The 24305-nt window shown below is 40.0% G+C and overlaps 1 long non-coding RNA gene across 1 annotated transcript in view; it reads left to right on the plus strand.

Moving 5' to 3' along the window:
• LOC133052486 (uncharacterized) overlaps window positions 1-24305 on the plus strand; it is a 109988-nt gene that overhangs the window by 2852 nt on the left and 82831 nt on the right. The window lies entirely within an intron of this gene.

Consider the following 24305-nt stretch of genomic DNA (forward strand, 5'->3'; position numbering starts at 1 on the left):
CATACAGGCTGCTGCCTTTTTTTTTCTTGGCCACTTGGGGCAGCATGTGGGATCTTCGTTCCCTACCAGGGATCAAATGAATACCTCCAGGGAATTCTCTGTGCTGCTACTTTAAAAAAAATTTAGCCACATGCTCAGCAGTGACAGTGCAGAATCCTAACCACTGAACTGCCAGGGAATTCCCTAGGGCTGCTTCTTTTAAACCAGCCCTTGTCATTTTTCTCCTACCTTGCTGGCTTTTCCAAGCCCAACATATAAGAAGTACCTTCATAATTCACCTACTTGACTCAACTAATGACAACTTTAATATGGGAACAAAGACAGTCAAGTTCTCAAGTTCAGAAAGTTTATCATTGTGACCCAATTCAAAAGAGTTTGCCTCTGGTCATCATTAAAATATAAGATTTTGCATATTAAGGCCCTTTTTCAACTGAGTAAGTTATGAATGGTAGAGGAAGTGGGGGTGGGGGGAGTTCACCTTGGTGGCTTTTTATTTTCTTTCCTTAAATTTGTGGGCCATAGCTAATGATGCTTTCACAGGGAAGCTATATTTATGATCATGTTGGTTGTATAAGGAGCTGGCATCAAAATGGCTGTTAAAGGGGATGAAGCTTTGTCTTTCCCCGGGGGATGTATGCATTCATCCAATGCCAGAATGTGGAGATATCTTGTGATTTTTTTACTTTCTGCCTTTACAGTTGAAGAGGGATTTGTTTAACCCCTGCCCATGAGGGTGTAAGACAAAGTCAGATGCTGGTCTTGAAGAGAATAATATCAAATTGGACATTTACCAATAGAAAGCAAATTGGGACCTCTGACTTGAAAAGTATAAATTGAAAACTGAAAGATTGTTTGCTGGAAAGATCCCAAGGGTGTGGAGTGGCTTGACGACAGCTCTCAGACACTTAGGAACACATAAATTTGCACTGTGTGGGACTTAGATTCATTATCTGATTCTGTAAACTGGGAAGTAACTAATCATTGCTCAGTTTGGCTAAGAAGAATGGGGTCTAATCTTCTAAGTCACAAAGGAAAGGAGCAAAGATGAGATTTTACTCCTTTCTGGAATTATAGCATTCTCAATATAGAGACATCAGGTGCTTTAAAGATGTGCCCAGGAAGAGCACTGCTTTGAAAATACTGTATTTTATTTTTGAGTTATAACATGGGACTTCCCAGGTGGCGTTAGTGGTAAAGAATCCGCCTGCCAATGCAGGAGACACAAGGGATGCGGGTTTGATCCTGGGGTCAGGAAGATTCCCTGGAGTAGGGAAGATTCCCTGAAGTAGGAAATGGCAGCATACTCTGGTATTCTTGCCTGGAAGATTCTATGGGCAGAGGAGCCTGGCAGGCTATAGTCCATGGGGCCCCAAAGAGTCACACAACTGAGCGACTGAATACATACATACAATAAAGTGTGTACAATGCATTAATCTGAAGTGTATTGCTCTATGAACTTTTATATGTGTGTATGCTCATGGAACTACCACCTAGGTCAAGAATACAACTTTTCCAGTACCCCAAAAGATTTCCTCTTCTTTCCCCTTCTGGTCAGTTTTTATCCTATTTCTAATCTGAAGATAAATACATTATGATTTTGTTTCCACACTGTAGTATTTCTTAAACTCCATCCATTCCTTTTGTTGGTTGTTAAGCTCCATGTAAATAGAGTCATATAGAAGGGACTTGTGTGTATGTCTTCTTTCACATAACATAATGTCTTTGTGGGGGCCTCCCCATTAGCTCAGTGGTAAAGAATCTGCCTGCAATGCAGGAGATTCAGGAGATGCAGATTTGACCCCTGGGTTGGGAAGATCCCCTGGAGGAGGGCATGGCAACCCACTCCAGTATTCTTGCCTGGAGAATCCCATGGACAGAGGAGCCTGGCGGGCTACAGTCCAGAGGGTCGCAAAGACTCGGACACAACTGAGCGACTGAGCACACATGCACAATGTCTTTGTGATTTATCCATGTTGCTGTGTTAGTAGTTCATTCTAATCGGCTGAGTAGTAATTTCTGTTGTATGGATATACCACAGTTTGTTTATCCATTCTCCTGTTGGGTCTTTGAATTGTTTCTACTGTATGACTAATATGAATAAAGCAGCTGTGAATATTCTGGATTATAATTTTTGGTGCACATGCTCACTCATTATTTTTGAGCATAAATGGAGGAGTGGAACTGTTAAGGTCACAGGGTAGGCTTGTATTTAGCTTCAGTGAAAGTAAAAGTCACTCAGTCAGGTCCGACGCTTTGCGACCCCATCGACTATACAGTCCATATAATTCTCCAGGCCAGAATACAATGAGTGGGTTGCCATTCCCTTCTCCAGGGTATCTCCCCAACCCAGGGATTGAACCCAGGTCTCCTGCATTGCAAGCGGATTCTTTACCAGCTGAGCCACAAGGGAAGCCAAAGAACACTGGAGTGAGTAGCCTATCCCTTCTCCAGTGGATCTTCCCGACCCAGAAATCAAACTGGGGTCTTCTATATTGCAGGCAGATTCTTTACCAACTGAGCTATCAGGGAACCTCATCCATTAACTTCAGTAGATATTGCCAAATGGTTTTCCAAGATGATTTTACCAATTTACACTTGACCAGGATCCTGTTCCAGTTGCTCCACATTTTCACCAACACTTGGTTTTGTTGGTCTTTTTTAGTTTAGCTGTTTTTGTAGGAGAGTAGTGATATGTCCTTGTGGGTTTTAAATTTTTTTTTTAATTTAAAAAATTTTGGCCAAATGTACATAACATTTACCATTGTAACCACTTAAAAATTTTGGTGGTATTAAGTACATTTACTTTGTGGTTTAAGCATCACCACTATTCATCTCCAGAACTCTTTTCATCTTTGTGAAACTGAAGCTATATCCATTAAACAATAACTCCCCATTTTCTCTTCCTCTAGTACCTGGCAAACACCATTCTACTTTCTATCTCTATAAATTTGACTACTTTAAGTACCTCATATGGGTTGAAATCTGGAATATTTGTTCTTTTGTAACCCACTTATTTCACTTAGCATAATGTCCTTAAGATTCATTCATGTTGTAGAATGTGTTGGCATTTCCTTTCTTTTTACAGCTAAGTAATATTCCACTGTATGAATGTCCACCACATTTTATTTATCCATTTGTCTGTTGGTGGGCACTTGGGTTGCTGCTGCCTTTTGGCTATTGTGAATAATGCTGCTAAGAATATGGATGTATAAATATTTCTTTGAGATCCTGCTTTTATTTTTTGGGGTGCATACCTACAAGTGGAATTGCTGCATTGTATGGTGATTCTGCTTTAATTTTTTGAGGAACCACCACATTGTTTTCCATAGACATTGTACCATTTTACATTCCCAACAGTGTACAAAGGTTTCAGTTTTTCCACACCCTAGCCAGCTCTTGTTATTTATTTATTTATTTTTGATAGTAGCCATCCTAATGGGTGTGAGGTGGTCCTTATGGTCTTAATTTATGTTTCCTGATAAGTAATGTTGTTAAATGCCATTTCACATGCTTATGGGCATTTGGATATCTTTTTGTGAAATTCCTATTAAAATTTTTTTCCCAGTTTTGAATTGGGTTCTTTGTATTTTTCTTATTTTTTTGTCATTTCTTTTTATTCTGCACATGGATCCTTTGTCAGATATATGTATTACATTTTCTCCCAGTCTGGGTTGCCTTTTCATTGTCTTCACAGTATTTTTTGATGATTTTTAATGAATCTAATTACCATTTTTTTTTCATTCTTGGGTATTGCTTTTTGCATTCTGTTTATGAAGTTTTTTCCTACTTTGGGGATATTTTTAAAAGCTTTCCTTCTAGTTACTGAAAATATATGAAGGCAATCTGTTTGGAAGATGCAAGAAATTAACCAGAAGCAGATTTCAAAAAAGTATCCTAAGAATGAAAGTTGATGATGTTCTTTGCTGCAGCAGGTGCCACCAAGGGCTTGAAAAAAAGTTTTTTTTCCATCAAATATATGGACACTGATGCTCTTCCTCAAGCTGCTCCTGTTGCTGTCTCCCCCTACCGCCACTGACTGTGACTTTGGGGCCCCTCTAAAGTGGGAAGAACCCTAGGGAAAACTCCCAGGGATGGCTTGGCCGGAGGAAAGAATGTGACAAAAGGGATGGTTTTCTATTTTTCCTTAATTTGTAACCCGTACTTTCAGAATGATCCTTCCCCTCCCCTCTTCCATCCCCAAGGAAGGTTGCTGCTCTTTGGCGATACTTCTTTCCTTTGCCTCTGAGATATTTATGTCCCTCAGGATCATGCCATCCCTCTGCTCCTCTCTGTCTCCATCTTTTCCCCGAAGGCCCTGTGTTCACATTCACTTTCCAGTCTTGAGCTGGCCATCTGTCCCTGCTCTGTGTTCTAAAGAGACCCCAGGTCTTTATCTCCTGTTTCCACTACCCATCCCTCAGCATAAGGTCCAGATCTGTATTGTTCTCTGCCTCCTGGACATCTCTTACTCTGGGTATCCCATAGGTGCCTTTCTAAAAACCCTGTTTTGTTCCTCTCCAGTCCTCTCTTCTGCTCTTGATGCCTTAACTGATACATTTGCTATTAATCTAGGCTCCCAAATTAGAAATCTTGGCACTGTCTCTGATTCTCCCACACAACTTATATATCACCCTCAAAGCCCACCTATAGTTGATTGTCAAGGCTGTTAGGTCCTGCTCCTGTCTCTGAAACTCCTTTCAAAGACTTTCTCTTCCTTAATATTTACTACCTTGTGATTCAGGTCCCCTTGAGGATGGTAATAATAGTCTCCAAATTCATCTCCCTGATTCTTAACTCTTGCCTCTAATCCCCTACTTCTCATCAGCTTTTGTTTCCTAAAACAGATTTAATCACGTCATTTCCCACTTTAAAAATGATGTGTAGCTCTCCACGCCTACAAGAGGGATTCCAATCCTGTAGCTTGATTTACAGTATGACACTCTTCATTATTTGCCTTCAACCTGCTTTTCATGCTCTGTCATCTGCCACTTCCTCCCCACACTCCATCTGTCTTACACTGTTTTCCATTCCTAGAACATTCCTTGAGCTCCTTCTGTGCTTTTGCTAGTGCTGTTTCTTCTGCTTCTGATGTCTGTTCCTGTCCACTGGTGATTTACTGGTCTTTCCTTAAAAACCAGCTCAAATGTGACCTCTTTGACTGAACCTTCCTATCCTCTAAGTAGACTTTGTTGTTCATACTTTTTTTTTTTACTGTTGTTAGAGGAATGACTTCCTAATTGCAGGCACTATCACATACTAATCTTCGTACCCTTAAATCACCACTTCAAATATAGAAGACATTTAACAAATGTTCATTGAATGAATAATTCATGACAAAGCATTCCTTACTATATCAGTTAGCTTTGGCTCCTCAACAAACCACCACAGTATTGGTTTGGTTAGTGGTTTAAAACAACCAGCATTTAGTGAGCCCTTGATTCTGTGGGTTGGCAATTTGGGCCAGATTCAGCTGGGTGGTTCTTTGGATCTGGGCAGATTTTTCACCGAGCGGGTTAGGGTCTGGCTCTTCCAGGATGTCCTCAGCTCCTCTCCACAAGGTTTCTAATCTTTAACCAGGCCAGCATGGGCTTGTTAACACTGTGGGTGGCAGGGTTCTAAGAGAGGGGGCAGAGGCATGCAAGACCTCTTGAGGATTAGGCTTGCAACTGGCACAAAGTGACTTCCTCTGAATTCTATTATCCAAAACAAATCACAAAGCCAGCCCTGACTCAGTAGGTGGGGAAAGAGAGTCCCTCTCTTGAAGGGAGGAGCTGCAGTCATGTTGTAAGGAGCCCAGAGAGAAGAGAATAATTGCAGACATTTTTACACTTACCTAGCAACAGGAATGGGCTTCCCCAGTGGCTCAGGGGTAAAGAATCTGCCTGCAATGCAGGAGACACAAGAAACTCGGGTTTGGTACCTGGGTCGGGAAGATCCCCTGGAGGAGGAAATGGCAGCCCACTCCAGTATTATTGCCTAGAGAATCTCCATGGACAGAGGAGCTTGGCAGGTTACAGTCCATAGGGTCACAAAGAATCAGACACTACTGAAGTGACTTAGCATGCATGCACGCAGAAGCAGGAATGTGAGTAGAGCAGGCTTGGTCCAGAGAGCTGATTCCATTTAGGTCCGCAGCAGGGAGAACAGTTTTGACCCTAAAAGATTGAATCTGTTTGAATCTAAGATGAGCCTACCAATAGGTTACCAGGGTTCCTAGCATCCTCCTTTGGGCCTCCCCTCAAGTTCTCTCTCTTTATCCTTTTATCCAAAGTATATTTAAAACATCCCTGGTTTCCTCTTGGCATTTATGAGATATTGATACCATTGATGCTGTGGAATGGGGAAGCTGCACTTCAGTCCTGGAAAAGGAGTTATGTCTCTCCTCCTCCTTCCTTCTGAAAGCTGTTATAGATACGCCTGGGTATTGGGGAAGCTTCTCATCATGGAGGACCGTTGAGTATCTCACATTGATTTGTTTCTAGCATCTGATTTAAGAGGCGTTTTTGGAAGAGGAGGATATCAGGCAGTGAAAAGAGATATAATTGATTGGGGCTGTTCATCTGTGTTCTCCCTCACTATGTGTGAACATTGAAGCTATCCTTCTACTGGGAAACAATAGTGGTAGTTTATCCAATGTTAATGTTTATGTGCTTTTCCAGCTATTACAAACTACTCAGAGTGGAAACATGAATTCAATGTTTCTGATTTGCTACCTATTAAAGAATCTTTTCTTAAAAGACTAGAATGCATTAGGAGGAAGTATCATTCTAATATACAGGTAGGAGCTTAGTTCAAATATACATGAAGAGTGTGTTAGTAAGTATGCTTAGTAAAATGTACAAAAAGTGACCCCAATTTTCCAAAGATGGTAACCATGGTTAGGTTTAAGTTTTTCCACAGCTTGGTTTTAGTACACATCTATATGTTTTAAGAGAGCTGTTTGAAGTATTTAAAGAAAACATATACATTATGCCTCATTCAAACTTTTAACCAAAAAGCCTGAAAGAATAGGAGGCCATTAAATGGCTTTAAGACCCTTCTGGCCTCTTTCTGGTCTCTCATGTGTTTTCCTCCTGCCTTATGCCACTCTTAGATTGGCCATTGGCACAATTAGAGGCATGAAAAAGCCACAACTCTTGAGTAATCCCCTGTCAAAATGACAGATGTGCTAATATTTATGGGTGAAAATAGAATTTTCACTTAATGTTAAAAAATGTCTTCTAGAAGTTTTTTCTTATGGCATGCTTTTCCTTTTATTTTTCAGAGAACAAAAGTTTTACATCTTTGAGTTCACATCTCACTTATCTATAGATCAGTTTCTTACTGAATCTCTGTATTGCCTTTGCTACTTATTTAAAATGACAACATCAATTCAGGTGGCCACAATTAAGTATTTTTAGAAGACAATGACAGTTTCAAGTTAGAAAAATCAATATTTTTATTTGTTAATTTATCAAATCAAGGAATTTTAACAGCTTGCAATAGGGTACTAGTTGAGATAGATAGCATTTCCACGTTACTCATGTTTTTGTTTTCTAAAAGAGCTATTTTGATATTACAGGCAATAGTCTAAAATATTTTATGTGTTATATCCCCAATATGTTGCATAGTGTGTGTTTTCCTTCCTAAGGTATATCTGTTGTTGTTTATTTTTATTTATTTATTTTTTCTGTTGTTGTTTAGTTGCAAAGTTGTATCTAATTCTTTTGCAACCCCGTTAAATGTAGCCAGCCAGACTCCTCTGACCATGGAATTCCCCAGGCAAGAGTATTGGAGTGGGTTGCCATTTCCTACTCCAGCAGATCTTCCTGACCGAGGGATCGAATCCACATCTCCTGCATTAGCAGGTGGATTCTTTACCACTGAGCCACCAGGGAATCCCATAGTCTCTATGTACTATATTATGTAGAGAGAGAAACACTGTTGTTCTGGTTCCCAGTAGGTTTCTAAATAGCTCTGGGGCTGGGCATATCATTCTCATTGTTCTGGGCTTCAGTTTTGTCATCTCTTAACATAAGGGTTGGACTATATATTTTAAAAGTCCCATCTTATTCTGACATCCCATCAGTCTTAATACTATGGTTGTGTTTTTCCCCCTGATTTTAGTAAGCTTTACCAAAAACTCTTATTGGGATTAAGTTTTTTATTGTATAAAATGTAGAATTACATTATTACAAGGTTAAAGAAATGAGATCAGTGGCTAGGTAGAAACCAGGAGTCAAGGATCCATCATTGTAGTATATTCAAATTGATGTCATTGTGCAGTTTTTCTGTGTTTGGTCAAGAGCAGAATGACTACAATCCTACTAAAGAACAGAAACTTTATTGTTGAGTAGGGTGCGTATCCCCAAACTATCCTCTTTATCATAATCACTTCAAGAATGGTACTAAATTTGAGGGCAGCTACATGACTTGCCAGGTTTTTGTACCAAGCATTTGACATTCACAAATCCAGGTGTGGTTTTCCTTATATTCATCCTGCTTCAGTTTGCTGACTTTCTTGAATTTGAGGGTTGATGTCTTTCATCAGTATTGGAAAATCCTCAGCCATTGTCTCTTTAAATATTGCTTCTATCCTCACTTCTCTCTGGCTGTCCAGTTACATACATGGTCAGGATACCGTGTTTCTTACCTTCTTCTTTCTTCTTTTCTTTTTTTTTTCTTTCTTCTTTTCTATTTGAGTTTTTTTTTTTCTATTTGAGTTTTAATGTGAGTTTTCCATTAAACTTTACCTTTAAGTTTACTAATCCTATCTTCTGCTTTGTCTGTGAAGTGAAAGTTGCTCAGTTGTGTCCAACTCTTTGTGACTCCATGGACTATACAAACCATGGAATTCTCTAGGCCAGAATACTGGAATGGGTAGCTGTTCCCTTCTCCAGGGGATCTTCCCAACCCAGGGATTGAACCCAGGTCTCCCACACTGCAGGCAGAGTTTTTACCAGCTGAGCCACCAGGGAAGCCCAAGAATACTGAAGTGGGTAGCCTATCCCTTCTCCAGTGGATCTTCCTGAACCAGAAATCGAACCAGGGTCTTCTGCATTGTAGGTGGGTTCTTTACCAGCTGAGCTACCAGGGAAGCCTTTTATGTAAGCATTTAAAAATATAAAGTGACGCTATGAAGCAGTGTGACAGGTTTCCTGCTTTGTCTAGTGTGGTATTAAACCCATCCAGTGAGACACTGCATTTTCTTAATTTCAGATTCTTAATTTCAGATACTTAATTTTTCTAGGATGTTCATTTGATTTTTTATATAAAGTCTAGTTCTCTTTTGAAATTCTCCATCTTTTCATCCATTTCCTTTTTTCCCTTATTTTTTAACCAATTAATCAGTTTAATGGTATTACTTACTGAATCCAATAATGCAAATCATCTGTGAGCCTACATCTATTTGTCTTTTTTCTATTGAATATTGGTTGCATTTACATGCAGCTTTTCTCATGTCTAATAATTTTCTTTTTTTTTTTTTCATTTTGCCCCTGTTTATTGCTACCAACCCATCTTCCTCCCTGAGAAGGCAATGGCAACCCACTCCAGTACTCTTGCCTGGAGAATCCCAGTGACGGGGGAGCCTGGTGGGTTGCTGTCCATGGGGTCGCACAGAGTCAGACACAACTGAAGTGACTTAGCAGCAGCAGCATCTTCCTCCACCCCACTCATGCATACATGCTGTCGTGTGACCCCAGGAACTGCAGCCCGCCAGCCTCTTCTCTCCATGGAATTTTCCAGGCAAGAATACTGGAGTGGGTTGACATTTCCTTCTTCATCATGTCTAATAATTTTTTATTTTGTACCCAGACATAGTGTGTGAAAGAGTCTTGCTAGTTCTAGATTACATCTTCTAGAAAGGATTTCCTTCTTGTATTCTGTTAGAGGAGCTGATCACCTTCAGATATTGAGCTAGATTAAGGCCAGGTTGCAGTTTTAGGAAGACTCAATGTAGTTATGGTTGTCCACTCTCCTCAGGCCTGGCTTTCCTGGGCTTTTGATTGAAACCTTAGAGTATTTATGTCTTCTTAACCCAGAAAAAATGAGGGAGATTAAATTTTCACCCTTTGGCAGTCTTGGACTTACTCGTCTCCTATCTTCTTAGTTTCAAATTCTTGCAACTGTCTTGAGGAGAAACCTGGTTATGTATTTGAGGCTGAACATCCACTTTAGTAAAAACTTCATCTCCGAAACACTATGAAACACTGGAGAGTTCACTCTGAAAAGAACCTTCAGCCTGCTGTCCCAGCCTCCCTCTTACAGCTCCAGAACTGAACACACAGGCGTATTTTCCATCTTTGATATTAGCCTTTGCATGTTCATTAAAAGCTTTGCTGATTTCTTTTCCACAGTAGAAATCCTTTCTCTTGGTCTCATCAGTATGAACCCAAAGGTCCCAGGTGCCCTGAGGGAAGATGATCAGCGATTATCTGCTCACCTCAGAACGGCTCCCTTCATTTGATGTTCTTGTACTTGAGTCCTTTATAGTCTAATGAAAGTCTCAGACTTTTTTTTTTACTGCATAAAACATATAAAATGGGATCTGAAACTTCATAATCATATTTACATCCTCATCTATTCTTCGAGTGGAGTCTTCTGTTTAAACATTGCTAGGCTGCTTCAGTCATGTCCGACTCTTTGTGATCCCATGGACTGTCACCTGCCAGGCTCCTCTGTCCATGGGATTCTCCAGGCAAGAATACTGGAGTGGGTTGCCATGCCCTGCTCCAGAGGATCTTTCTGGCCCAGGAATCCAACCTGTGTCTCTTTCATCTCCTGCATTGGCAAGCAGGTTCTTTACCACTAGCGCCACGTGGTGTTTAAACAGTAAACATTTTTCAACTTTGTGATAAAAGTAATTTTGGTTAGAAGCACTTCAGTTCAGTTCAGTTCAGTCACGCAGTCATGTCCAACTCTTTGCGACCCCATAGACTGCAGCACACCAGGCCTCCCTGTCCATTATCAGTTCCCAGAGCTTGCTCAAACTCATGTCCATTGAGTCGGAAATGCCATCCAACCATCTCATCCTCTGTCGTCCCCTTCTCCTCCCACCTTCAATCTTTCCCAGCATCTGGGTCTTTTCCAGTGAGTCAGTTCTTTGCATCAGGTGGCCAAAGTATTTGAGTTTCAGCTTCAACATCAGTCCTTCCAATGAATATTCAGGACTGATTTCCTTTAGGATGGACTGGTTGGATCTCCTTGCTGTCCAAGGGACTCTCAAGAGTCTTCTCCAACACCACAGTTCAAAATCATCAATTCTTCGGTGCTCAGCTTTCTGTTACATAGTCCAACTCTTGAATGCATACATGACTACTGGAAAAACCATAGCTTTGACTAGATGGGCCTTTGTTGGCAAAGTAATGTCTGCTTTTTAATAAGCTGTCTAGGTTGGTCATAACTTTTCTTCCAAGGAGCAAGCGTCTTTTAATTTCATGGCTGCAATCACCATCTGCAGTGAGTTTGGAGTCCAAAGAAATAAAGTCTGTCACTGTTTCCACTGTTTCTCCACCTATTTTCCATGAAGTGATGGGACTGGATACCATAATCTAAGTTTTCTGAATGTTGAATTTTAAGCCAACTTTTTCACTCTCCTCTTTCACTTTCATCAAGAGGCTCTTTAGTTCTTCACTTTCTGCCATAAGGGTGGTGTCATCTGCATATCTGAGGTTATTGATATTTCTCCCAGCAACCTTGATTCCAGCTTGTGCTTCCTCCAGTCCAGCATTTCTCATGATGTACTCTGCATATAAGTTAAATAAGCAGGGTGACAATAGACAGCCTTGATGTACTCCTTTTCCTATTTGGAACCAGTCTGTTGTTCCATGTCCAGTTCTAACTGTTGCTTCTTGACCTGCATACAGATTTCTCAGGAGGCAGGTCAGGTGGTCTCAGATTCCCATCTCTTGAAGTATCTTCCACAGTTTGTTGTGATCCACACAGTCAAAGGCTTTGGCATAGTCAATAATGCAGAAGTAAATGTTTTTCTGGAACTCGCTTGCTTTTTCAATGATCCGAGGGATGTTGGCAATTTGATCTCTGGTTCCTCTGCCTTTTCTAAAACCAGCTTAAACATCTGGAAGTTCAGGGTTCATGTACTGTTGAAGCCTGGCTTGGAGGATTTGGGGCATTACTTTGCTAGAATGTGAAATGAGTGCAATTGTGTGGTAGTTTGAGCATTCTTTGGTATTGCCTTTCTTTGGGATTGGAATGAAAACTGACCTTTTCCAATCCTGAGGATACTGCCAAGTTTTCCGAATTTGCTGGCATATTGAGTGCAGCATTTTCACAGCATCATCTTTTAGGATTTGAAGTAGCTCAACTGGAATTCCATCACCTCCACTAGCTTTGTTCGTAGTGATGCTTCCTAAGGCCCACTTGACTTCACATTCCAGGATGTCTGGCTCTAGGTCAGTGATCACACCATCGTGATTATTTGGGTCATGAAGATCTTTTTTGTATAGTTCTGTGTATTTTTGCCACCTCTTCTTAATATCTTCTGTTTCTGTTAGGTCCATACCATTTCTGTCCTTTATTGTGCTCATATTTGCATGAAATGGTCCCTTGATATCTCTAATTTTCTTGAAGCACCTGCTGACTCATTATTTCCCAAGGAGGAGAATGGGAATAGTTTGACAATATGGTCTTGTTCAAAATATTTTCATTGCATTTTTTCAGTTTTTCCATTGTAAATTGTCTAGAAAACATTTTGTAGGTAGAGGATGGGAATGAAGGCAGTTTCAGTTGGTTTAAAACTCTCAGATGGATTCCTTAGTAGATCCATTTTACTTCTATTTTGTACTAAAAGAAGACATAATTGTCATTACCACTCCTCCCATTTGTGAAAAGAATTTGCTCCAAAGAATTCTAATACCATTAATAGGCAGCATCCATATGGTTCGCAGATGGAAAAAGGAGAGAAGGAGCCCCTCAGATTATTTAAATTGGAATCATTTCATTGTTAAGAAGCAGTTCGGTTGTTAATTTTTCTCCGAAGCTGTGTAGACCTGGCCAGTGTTGAGAGCCCTGGGGCTGGTGGGAGCCCTGAGTTCCATGTCAGTTCTGCTTCCCACAAGTCATGTGTCCCAGGGGAGTCCTGTTTTCTCATCTCGAGAATGAGGACATTCAAATAGTTGAATCCTAGTCCTCTCCTTCTCTGTCCTTTGGATTCCAGTCATTCATCACTTGAAAATTAAGATTGTACTTGCATTTCAATAAAGTGTACTGCCAGAATCAATTAAAAGAATCAATCTATGCAAATTTCTTTCGACTCATGAATTTTCTGTGTTTGTGACACCAAATGCTGTGCAATACTCTATGTGCAATACATCACTATGAAAAAAATCTGATCCTGAGTACCTGGATTCAAGTCCCAGTTTTGTCATTTGTCTTCTTTGAGGCCTTGGACACATCATCGACTTCTGTAAGCCACAGTTTCCTCAACTGGAAAATGGATAGAAGAGCAGCCTTACCTGTTTCAGAGCTATTGTGAAGATGGACTAAAATGTTTCATGTGTGAAGGCTCTTCATGAACAGTAAAGTGCTGTAAAAACATTAATTACCATTAGGACTGTAATGACACAGGCCTTGTCAGCAGTAACCATCTGTTTGTTGTGGCTGTCACTATCAATAATGAGATGTGAAAACAGCCCAAGGGTATTTAAATTACCTACACCTTGACTTTGGTTCCCATTTCCCTTCTGGGGGGGAAACGTGGTGTAGGTAAGCTGATGCTGTTCAAGGTATAAGCTCTTTCTTTGAAGCCATTAAAGTGTAGAGCTGGATGGGTTGGTGTGATTATTTTAGCAAATCTCCCTCTTTTAAAGATGCAGTTTAGGAAGTTTGACTTGCTTAAGGTAACAGAGCTCCTTCAAGGTAAAACCACAGCTAAGACCCGGTAAGTGTTCTCTGTCTAAACCCTGATCTGTGCAATTACTTCTACAGTTTTGGTCAAGGACCAAAATAAACAGATTGCTTTTGGTTTCAATCCTTGGGATTTTCCATTTCCCTTCTCCTTTGCCTCCTGACATCTTTCTTTCACTTCTCTCCTACTTCACAGCCCCCACTCCCATTCTGATGGTGGTACCTCTCCCCACCTCAGAGAAGAGGGTTTTTCCTCCAGTTATCACCCAAAGCTGCCCCCACCATATGATTTTGATTCTGATCCCATTTGCCTTCTCTGGGATTTATTCTGTTACCCTTATCTGTGTCTTATATTGTCTTTCTTTCCCTTTCTGTTTGTTCAATGATGGTATCCAAGCTCATTGTACTTTTTTTTTCTTTACTTCACCATACATACTACTTCTTTTCAATACTTGGCTACTGGAAAAAGAAATTGGTAAGCACTCACTGCTCTCTCACTATTCATTTATTCCTTTTCTTTTTCTTCATTTTCTTTATTGTGGTGAAGCACACAGAACATACAACTGGCTTTCCTAACCATTTTTACATACACATCTCCGTTGTATTAAATACATTCATAATGTTATGCAACCACCATCCATCTCCAGATGCTTTTTCATTTTTCAAAACTGGAACACTGTCCCCACTAAACAATAACTCCCCGTGGCACCCAAGCCCTTGGCAAGCACCCACCCTGTTACTTTCTATGTGATTTTTCCGTGTATTTCTTATGCAGTAATGTACAAGCTCAGTGACTAGTGCTTCCTGGTTGCCCAGAAAAGCTACCTTGCTGCCTCTCCTCCTTCTGTCTCCCTCCTGTGCCTCTTGCCCATCTGTTTATTTTTTCTCACTCTCTGCCTTCTCTTGCCCCCTGCTCTGCCCTCTCCCCTCCCATTTGTTGCCGTTTTCTGGCCTCTCTTGGGGACAACTTGCCACCCAGCTTCTGGACACTTTTTCTCCTTGTTTGGCCTCTTTAATTCCTTCGTCTCAGGATCTAGGCTGACTTCCTTCCCCACTTCTATTTTTTAATTTTTTTAAAAAAAAATTTATATTGGAGTATAGTTGCTTTGGGCTTCCCAAGTGGCTCAGTGGTAAAGAATCTGCCTGCAATGTGAGAGACTTGGGTTTGATCCCTGGGTTGGGAAGATCCCCTGGAGAAGGGAATGGCTACCCACTCCAGTATTCTTGCTTGGAGAATTCCGTGGACAGAGGAGCCTGGCAGGCTATAGTCCATGGGATCCCAAAGAGTCAGATATAACTCAGCACAGCAGCAGCATAGTTTATTTATTTATTTATTATTTTTTTAGCATAGTTTATTTATAATGTTGTATTAGTTTCTGATGTACAGCAAAATGATTCGGTTTATACATACACATGTATCTGTTCTATTTGAAATATTGAGTAGAGTTCCCTGTGCTATATAGTAGATCCTTGTTGATTTTCTATTTTATATATAGTAGTGTGTACATGTCAATCCCAGACTCCCAATCTATCTCCCTCATCTTTCCCCTTTGGTAACTATAAGTTTGTTTTCTATGTCTGTGAGTCTGTTTCTGTTTTCTAAATAAGTTCATTTGTATCATTTTTTTTAGATTCCACATGTAAATGATATCATAGGATATTTGTCTTTGTCCGTCTTCACTTAGTATAATAATTTCTTTTTTTTTCTCATTTATTTTTATTAGTTGGAGGCTAATTACTTCACAACATTGCAGTGGGTTTTGTCATACATTGACATGAATCAGCCATGGATTTACATGTATTCCCCATCCCGATCCCCCCTCCCTCCTCCCTCTCTACCCGATTCCTCTGGATCTTCCCAGTGCACCAGGCCCGAGCACTTGTCTCATGCATCCAACCTGGGCTGGTGATCTGTTTCACTATAGATAATACACATGTTTCAATGCTGTTCTCTCAAAACATTCCACCCTCACCTTCTCCCACAGAGTCCAAAAGTCTGTTCTGTACATCTGTGTCTCTTTTTCTGTTTTGCATATAGGGTTATCATTACCATCTTTCTAAATCCCATATATATGTGTTAGTATACTGTAATGGTCTTTATCTTTCCAGCTGACTTCACTCTGTATAATGGGCTCCAGTTTCATCCATCTCATTAGAACTGATTCAAATGAATTCTTTTTAACGGCTGAGTAATATTCCATGGTGTATATGTACCACAGCTTCCTTATCCATTCATCTGCTGATGGGCATCTAGGTTGCTTCCATGTCCTGGCTATTATAAACAGTGCTGCGATGAATATTGGGGTGCATGTGTCTCTTTCAGATCTGGTTTCCTCAGTGTGTATGCCCAGAAGTGGGAGTGCTGGGTCATATGGCGGTTCTATTTCCAGTTTTTTAAGAAATCTCCACACTGTTCTCCATAGTGGCTGTACTAGTTTGCATTCCCACCAACAGTGTAAGAGGGTTCCCTTTTCTCCACACCCTCTCCAGCATTTATTGCTTGTAGACTTTTGGATAGCAGCCATCCTGACTGGCGTGTAATGGTACCTCATTGTTGTTTTGATTTGCATTTCTCTGATAATGAGTGATGTTGAGCAACTTTTCATATGTTTGTTAGCCACAGCAGGATCCTCTATGACCCACCTCCCAGAATATTGGAAATAAAAGCAAAAATAAACCAGTGGGACCTAATGAAACTTAAAAGCTTTTGCACAACAAAGGAAACTATAAGCAAGGTGAAAAGACAGCCCTCAGATTGGGAGAAAATAATAGCAAACGAAGCAACAGACAAAGGATTAATCTCAAAAATATACAAGCAACTCCTGCAGCTCAATTCCAGAAAAATAAATGACCCAATCAAAAAATGGGCCAAAGAACTAAACAGACATTTCTCCAAAGTATAGTAATTTCTGACGTTCTTCTGCAGTGGAATTCAGCAACAACATAGTCCCCTACCCACTCTTCCTCCACCTAGACTCACCAGCCAGCAGGGACTGTTTCCTCACACCTTTGACCACACCGTGCTGAGCCTTCATGCCTTCAGCCCCTTGCTTCTCTTTTCTTCCATAAACATTTAGCCAAAATGCCTTCCTCAGTGAAGTCTTCACCAGCAACCTCAGCTGCGGCTCCACAGAACTTTGGGAGTCCTTATAGCAGCTCCAGTTTCAGTGTTGGTGGGATCCATCTTGTCCCCCTGCCCACTTCGAGTCAGTGAGTGCTTCCTGGACTGGAGTTGTGGGTGATTCTTTATCAGACTTGGCCCTTAGCGCTGAATCAGTGAAGGAGAGCGTTCATTCACTTCTACAGATAAGTGCTTTTCTGATTGTAGAGGCTGAATGTTGATCAACCATGGGGAACATTAAAGTATGAAATCAGGAGAGAGGTTCACATTGTACTTTATTGTGGTCATCTATGACATTAGCTAGTTTTTTGAACGTTGAGTTATTTTACATGAAGTACCACAGTGTGCCGGGTAGACTGATGGCCCTCCAAAGATGTCCATACCCTAAACCCTGGAACCTGTGACCATGTTAAATGGCAAAGGGGATTTAAGGTTACAGATGGAATTTAAGATTGCTCATCTGACTTCAAAATAGGTTATCCTAGATTATTTGGCTGAACCTAGAGTAATCAAAAGCATCTTTAAAAGTGGTATGTACCATAAAATGTCCTTATAGCTGAGTTCATGGACTACTGAAAGTCTCAAATTGCCTTGAATATTATCTTTGGTTAATGCTTCACTGATAAATTCCTTTCTATAACAGATATAATTCTATCAGTTTTCTGTGATATTAGCTGTAGTGAATGCTTTTATTGAATGCTTATATGAGTCAGGTGCTTTATATCTATTACCGTATTGAATGTGCTAAATAACCCAAGAAGTAGATATTATTAAGTCCTTTTATGGGTGAGGAAACAGCAGAGTGATTAACTTACACAAGGTCACACTGCTAGTAACCAGTGACCCCGAGGTGTAATTGCACATATAAAGAATTCTGAGGATTCTGAGGTGTCACATTTTCCCTTTTGCAAGGCATGCTCATGGTTTATACTAATGTTATATTTTTTAAAAGTCTTGCCTTAAAATTTGAAAGTTGAAGATTAATTTGGACTTTGTCAAAGCAATATGACACCACTGTAGCCAATATAGAAAATAGAGGACAAAAACTAACCTCTAGTCCAAAAAATCTTTTAAAAACTCTTTAATTTTATATTGGAGCATAGTTGATTAACAATGTTATGTTAGTTTTAGGTGTACAGCAAAGTGATTCAGTTATACATACACATGTATCTCTTCTTTTTCAAATTCCTTTCTGAAAAAATTCTTGATTATATTTTGGTATATTTCCTTTCAGTCCTTTTGTTCCTGTGCATATGTATGTTGCAGTCTCCCACAGCTATCATCATGGTCATCTTAGACCTTGCTTATTTTACATTGTGTATTTTTCATATCACATGTCATTATCTTTAATAGACAATAGGTGGTTGCCAGTTTTGATTAAAAATGATGCTTTAAGAACAGTTACCATCTAAGACACGCTGTTCTCTTGGCAGAGAGCAGGAACATAATCCAAATCACACAACACAGTTAAAACCTGCTTGGAGGTGGCTGGTGTCATATATGCTCATATTTCTGTTGGGCAAAGTATGTCACGGAGCCAAACTCAAAGTCAACGAAGTGGCACATATACTTCTCCCCATGACGACCCACAGGATGAACAGTCCTATCATAGAGAGGGAGAAGTCATAGGGAATAATGGTCCTACTTACCACCAGGAAGGGATGAGATGATTAGAAGTAGAACATAAAAATAGAAATAAATAAAAGTAGGAGAGACAGGTTGGTGGATTTTGAACCCAGACTGTGACCTTGAGCAGAGGCTTTGTCTTCAGGTGCCTCTAATGTGAAATGGAAGGGTTAAAAAAAATGACGTATTGAAAGCATGTTGCACTTTGCCTGACACGTAATAGGCTGACAGTCAGGGTTAGTTTCCTTCAAAGATGTCATTTTGCCAGGGTACTGAATGTGCTGTTTTAGGGCCCCTGTTTGGATGGCACTCAACTTTTTTGGGTTTTAACTCTAAATATATAATGTGGATTTTTTGGTCATTAAAGAAAAGTGAAAGTCGCTCAGTTGTGTCCAATTCTTTGCGACCTCATGGACTACACAGTCCATGCAATTCTCCAGGCTAGAATACTGGAGTGGGTAGCCATTCCCTTCTCCAGGGGATCTTCCCAACCCAGGTATCGAACCCCGGTCTCCCACATTGCAGACGGATTCTTTCCCAACTGAGCTATCAGGGAAGATTGGCCTAATTTGTGGATTATTTTCCTTAAATCCCTTTAAAAAGTGCATAATCACTGGGGAGCTAATTTTAAATTCCTGGCCTCCAGGAATTCCCAAGGGGCTTCCCAGGTGGCCCTAGTGGTAAAGAATCTGCCTGCCAATGCAAGAAACATAAGAGATGTGGAAAGAAATGCCAACCCACTCCGGTATTCTTGCCTGGAGAATCCCATGGACAGAGGAACCTGGTGGGCTACAGCTCACAGGGTTGCAAAGAGTCGGACACGACCTAGCATGCAAACATGCAGGAATTCCCAAGGGGCAGGAATCACCATTTCCAAGGGGATTATGTATTCTTAGTTGCTTAAAGGGTGGTTCTTGGGCCCTGAGCATCCCCATCATGTGCGGGCTTGTTAGAAATGCAGCATCTTGGGTTCCCATCTCAGACCTATTGAGTCAGATTCTGCATTTCAACAACATCCTTAGGGGATTCGTATGTATATTAAAATCTGAATAGCACTCTTATACCTGGTCCTTAGAAATGCTGTTTTAAAACAAACATTTTCTTTTTGAATTATTCTTTGCCTTTCAATTTGACCCTAAAGAATAAATCAATAATGATTAGGTTGAAACAATTGGTGTATACAATATTTAAAATAGGCATAGTTAGAACAGTAGTTCTTTAGAATTATTTTTTCTTTTTCAACTTCTATGGGAAAAAAAACATTATTTTATCTATAATGTTTAATCTTGATTACAAGCGTTTTGAGCCAGAACAGTTTGTTTGGCTTATTTGAATTTCAGAAGTCTTGGTTTTACGGACTCAAACTCAAACAATATTAAAAGTAATCTAACATGTAACATTTTGAGTCTTTGGGACAAAGTGATAATCATTTGTGCTGCTTGTTCCTGTTCTTTGATAGTAATCTTGTTCTTGAATTTCCTTATGTGTAGATTCTGTGTCTGAGGACATAAGTCACTGGAGGGAGAGGGTGGACACTGAATGAAGTAAAGTTTAAAAATTCTTTACAAACTCAGATGCACAACCAGTTTAATGTGTTTGACTGGTTTTAGGGCAAATCTGCACCTGTGTTTATTGATAAAGTTTTATTGGAACACAGTCCATTTTTAACTTAATTGTCTATGTCTGATTTCATGATACAATGGCAGCAGAATGACAGAGACCACTGTGTGGCCTGTCAGCTTCAACTGTTTACTGTCTGGCCATTTATGGAAGAAATTTGTCAACCTGTGGTAGCAATAGTGAAAGATAGCCTTTGGCATGTGTGTGAAATTCTTGAGAAAGGTGTCTGAAGAATCTTGATTTTAAAAAAATAAAAAAGGAGTCAGTCTAACATTTAATAAGGTTTCATTTTTCTTCTTCCAAATTATATGTTTGTGTTAGGGCCCTGAACTTTGCCACTTTTTGGACCTCTTTTTTAAGTCTTTTGACTGATCCTTTTCAAAGTACTCAAGATGACCCTATGATCAGATACTGACTGTACTACACCAATTCAGTAGTTAATCAATGAATGGTGTGTATTTTTATATATTTCTTGGGTGCATGCTACTTCCTTCCTGCAGCTCAATTACCATTTTCCCCTCCAAACCTACCAGTCCTAGCCTCTTCTTTACCTGGGGTGCCGCCTTGTGGTGGGCTGTGGACCCCTCACTGATGAACTCCTGCCTGGCTTAGTCATCGAGGTAAGTGAATCAGCCATGGGGTGACTCATTGCAAACCCCGCTCAGAATCAGAAGCCCCATCATATACCTTAGAGATCATGAATCATTAGACTGGGACTACATTCTGGTGGCTACAGTTTAGAAAAAAATCCCCTGTTATGATTCTTAACCCTTTTCCTCCTGCTGTAGATGGGCTTAGAGTAAATGTTCAAAAAAAAAATAAATTAGTTATGAGGTCTTTTTTGAGGATTTAATCTTGATTTACATTTTAGTTAATTTAGTATCCTTCACATTTTGATCTTTACGGTTATATGTATAGATATATTTAAAAAATGTACATATATACACTTATGTGTATATCCATGTATTTGTGTGTGCATTCAAGTATATAACTAATTCTCATTTCTAGTAAGCCTTGTTACTGAGTTTGAGAGGAGAAGAGACTACAGTTATACACTTAACAAGCTCTTTCTGTTTCTGGACCCCTTGCCTATCTGTGATGAATTGTCCTCAGGTAGGTGTTAATCCATCACTTATTCAGTAATCAACAAACAGAACCTTTATGCAAAGAATCACATCCATTGTCTTACTTTCCACTTATTTCTGGGTAAAATATGGTGACAAAGCACATCAGTCCACCAGTAATCCCTTGATTCAATAGTAACTGCTAAAGTCTTACCTAAAGACCAGAATATCCTCAAAATCCCAGATAAAGATTATACCACTTATTTACGACTATGTCAGAAGAGAAAAATGCATATAGACTAAATAATCAGTTGCTTAGCTGTACATGTTGGACATCATGTCGTTAGTTTCAAGATACAGTAATAACGAGCAAAATTATCAACCAGATTATTCTGCTGTAACTTTGACTAGTCCATCTGGATGAAGATAAAGAGAAAAGTGGTATTCATGAGAATGGACAGATCTGGGATAGATTGAGCATAAACAGCTCTTTAGAGACGTTTGAAACTATAGTTTTCAGCTAAATGTCCACATAGTTTAAAGATGTATTCATTCCTGGAGGTTGCCAAGCATCCAAGTGCCATGAGTAGCTTGCAACAGCAGTTTGTGTGGTTGCTATGTTCATAATCCTAGAATAAGCAACTGGGAAATACTATCAGAGTGGGTAAGTATTACTATAGTTACAACTTATTTTCTATAGGAGAAATTTGGAAAATAAAGTCACGATCCCTGGAACTTGGGTAGAAATGTATTTTGCACAAAATGGAGAATAGATAAGAAGAAAAGTCATGCTTCTGATCCCACTTTTCGTTAAAAATGCTTTTCTTTATGAAATGGAATAACTTAAAATGTCACATTGTGAGTGACTTTCTAATGCCCTGTTTGGTTTAGATAAAATCAAGAGAAGGTGCAAAGCCCTGAGAGAAATGTCATTCCATTTTCCTTTTTTTTTTTTTAAGCATCAGTTGAGTTCAGTTACTCGTGTGTCCAACACTTTGTGACCCCATGAATCCCAGCACGCCAGGCTTCCCTGTCCATTACCAACTCCCAGAGCTTACTCAAACTCATGTCCATCTAGTCAGTGATGCCATGCAATCATCTTATCTTCTGTCGTCCCCTTCTCATCCCACCATCAATCTTTCCCAGCATCAGGGTCTTTTCCAATGAGTCAGTTCTTCGAATTAGGTGGCCAAAAGTATTGGAGCTTCAGCTACAGCATCAGTTCTTCCAATGAATATTCAGGACTGATTTCCTTTAGAATTGACCGGTTTGAACTCCTTGCAGTCCAAGGGACTCTCAAGAGTCTTCTCCAACACCACAGTTGAAAAGCATCAATTTTTCAGTGCTCAGCTTTCTTCACAGTCCAACTCTCCCATCCATATGTGACCACTGGAAAAACCATAGCCTTGACTATATGAACCTTTGTTGGCAAATTAATGTCTCTGCTTTTTAATATGCTATCTAGGTTGGTCATAACTTTCCTTCCAAGGAGTAAGCGTCTTTTATTTCATGGCTGCAATCACCTCCTGCAGTGATTTTGGAGCCCAAAAAAATAAAGTCTGACACTGCTTCCACTGTCTCCCCATCTATTTGCCATGAAGTGATGGGACCAGATGCCATGATCTTAGTTTTCTGAATGTTGAGCTTTAAGCCAACTTTTTCACTCTCCTCTTTCACTTTCATCAAGAGGCTCTTTAGTTCTTCTTCACTTTCTGCCATCAGGGTGGTGTCATCTGCATATCTGAGGTTACTGATATTTCTCCCGGCAATCTTGATTCCAGCTTGTGCTTCTTCCAGCCCAGCGTTTCTCATGATGTACTCTGCATATAAGTTAAATAAGCAGGGTGACAATATACAGCCTTGACGTACTCCTTTTCCTATTTGGAACCAGTCTGTTGTTCCATGTCCAGTTCTAACTGTTGCTTCCTGACCTGCATACAGGTTTCTCAAGAGGCAGGTCAGGTGGTCTGGTATTCCCATCTATCTCTTTCAGAAATTTCCACAGTTTATTGTGATGCACACAGTCAAAGGCTTTGGCATAGTCAATAAAGCAGAAATAGATGTTTTTCTGGAACTCTCTTGCATTTTGAGTGATCCAGCGGAAGTTGGCAATTTGATCTCTGGTTCCTCTGCCTTTTCTAAAACCAGCTTGAACATCTGGAAGTTCACAGTGTACGCATTGCTGAAGCCTAGCTTGGAGAATTTACCTTTTTAAATTCTTTTAAATCGGATAACTCTCTTGACCATGAAATTCTTTTTTTTTTCCTTGACCCATGAAATTCTTTAAATATAGTCTGGATCTCCTGAGTTTCCTTTTGCTTGGATAGGATAGAAAAATGCCCACATAATTATTAAAGCCACTTTTTTGATAACAAAGTGCTGACAGCTTCTGTGTCATCTATTCAACTACTGTCCTGGTCTCATCCTTAGTTTCACATTAGACTCATCTGGAGAAGATTGTACAAAATATAGGAGCCTGTGCTTCACCTCAAATTTCTGATTCAGTTGATTTGAGATGGTTCATGGGTGTGTGCATGTGTGTTAAACTACCTGTGAGATTGTAATATGCAGCCAGGCTGGAAAATTACTGTTCTAGGTCCTCAACAAATCCTTGACAGTTAACCAGATCTATTAACTGATGATGATCTGTAAAATGATGTAAACAACTGTAAGTTTAGGAAGATGCAGCAAATTATGGTGGTCTCAAAGTTCCCTCCAGCTCTGAGTTTCTGGGATTCAAATCCAGGTACTGCAGGGGATGTCTGATTAATGACTGTATTGGCCAACTTGTTCGAAACACTTAGCAAGGAAACACCTCTGTGAGGAAGTAGGCTTGATCTGATGGGGTGGGATAGGTGACTTAGAGGCAGCTTCACTCAGCAGAATGATGGTCCCACTCTTTTGCATTAAAGGGTTTCCATAAAACAATCCCATGAGATTGATTTTATTCTATTTGAACAACTCGGGACACTGAGGCTTAAAGAGAGGATACCTAATTAGGAGGTGGCAGAGCCAGCTTTTGCAAGCAG

This window comes from Dama dama, chromosome X, assembly GCF_033118175.1.
Source record: "Dama dama isolate Ldn47 chromosome X, ASM3311817v1, whole genome shotgun sequence".
In the NCBI taxonomy this organism is placed as follows: Eukaryota; Metazoa; Chordata; class Mammalia; order Artiodactyla; family Cervidae; genus Dama; species Dama dama.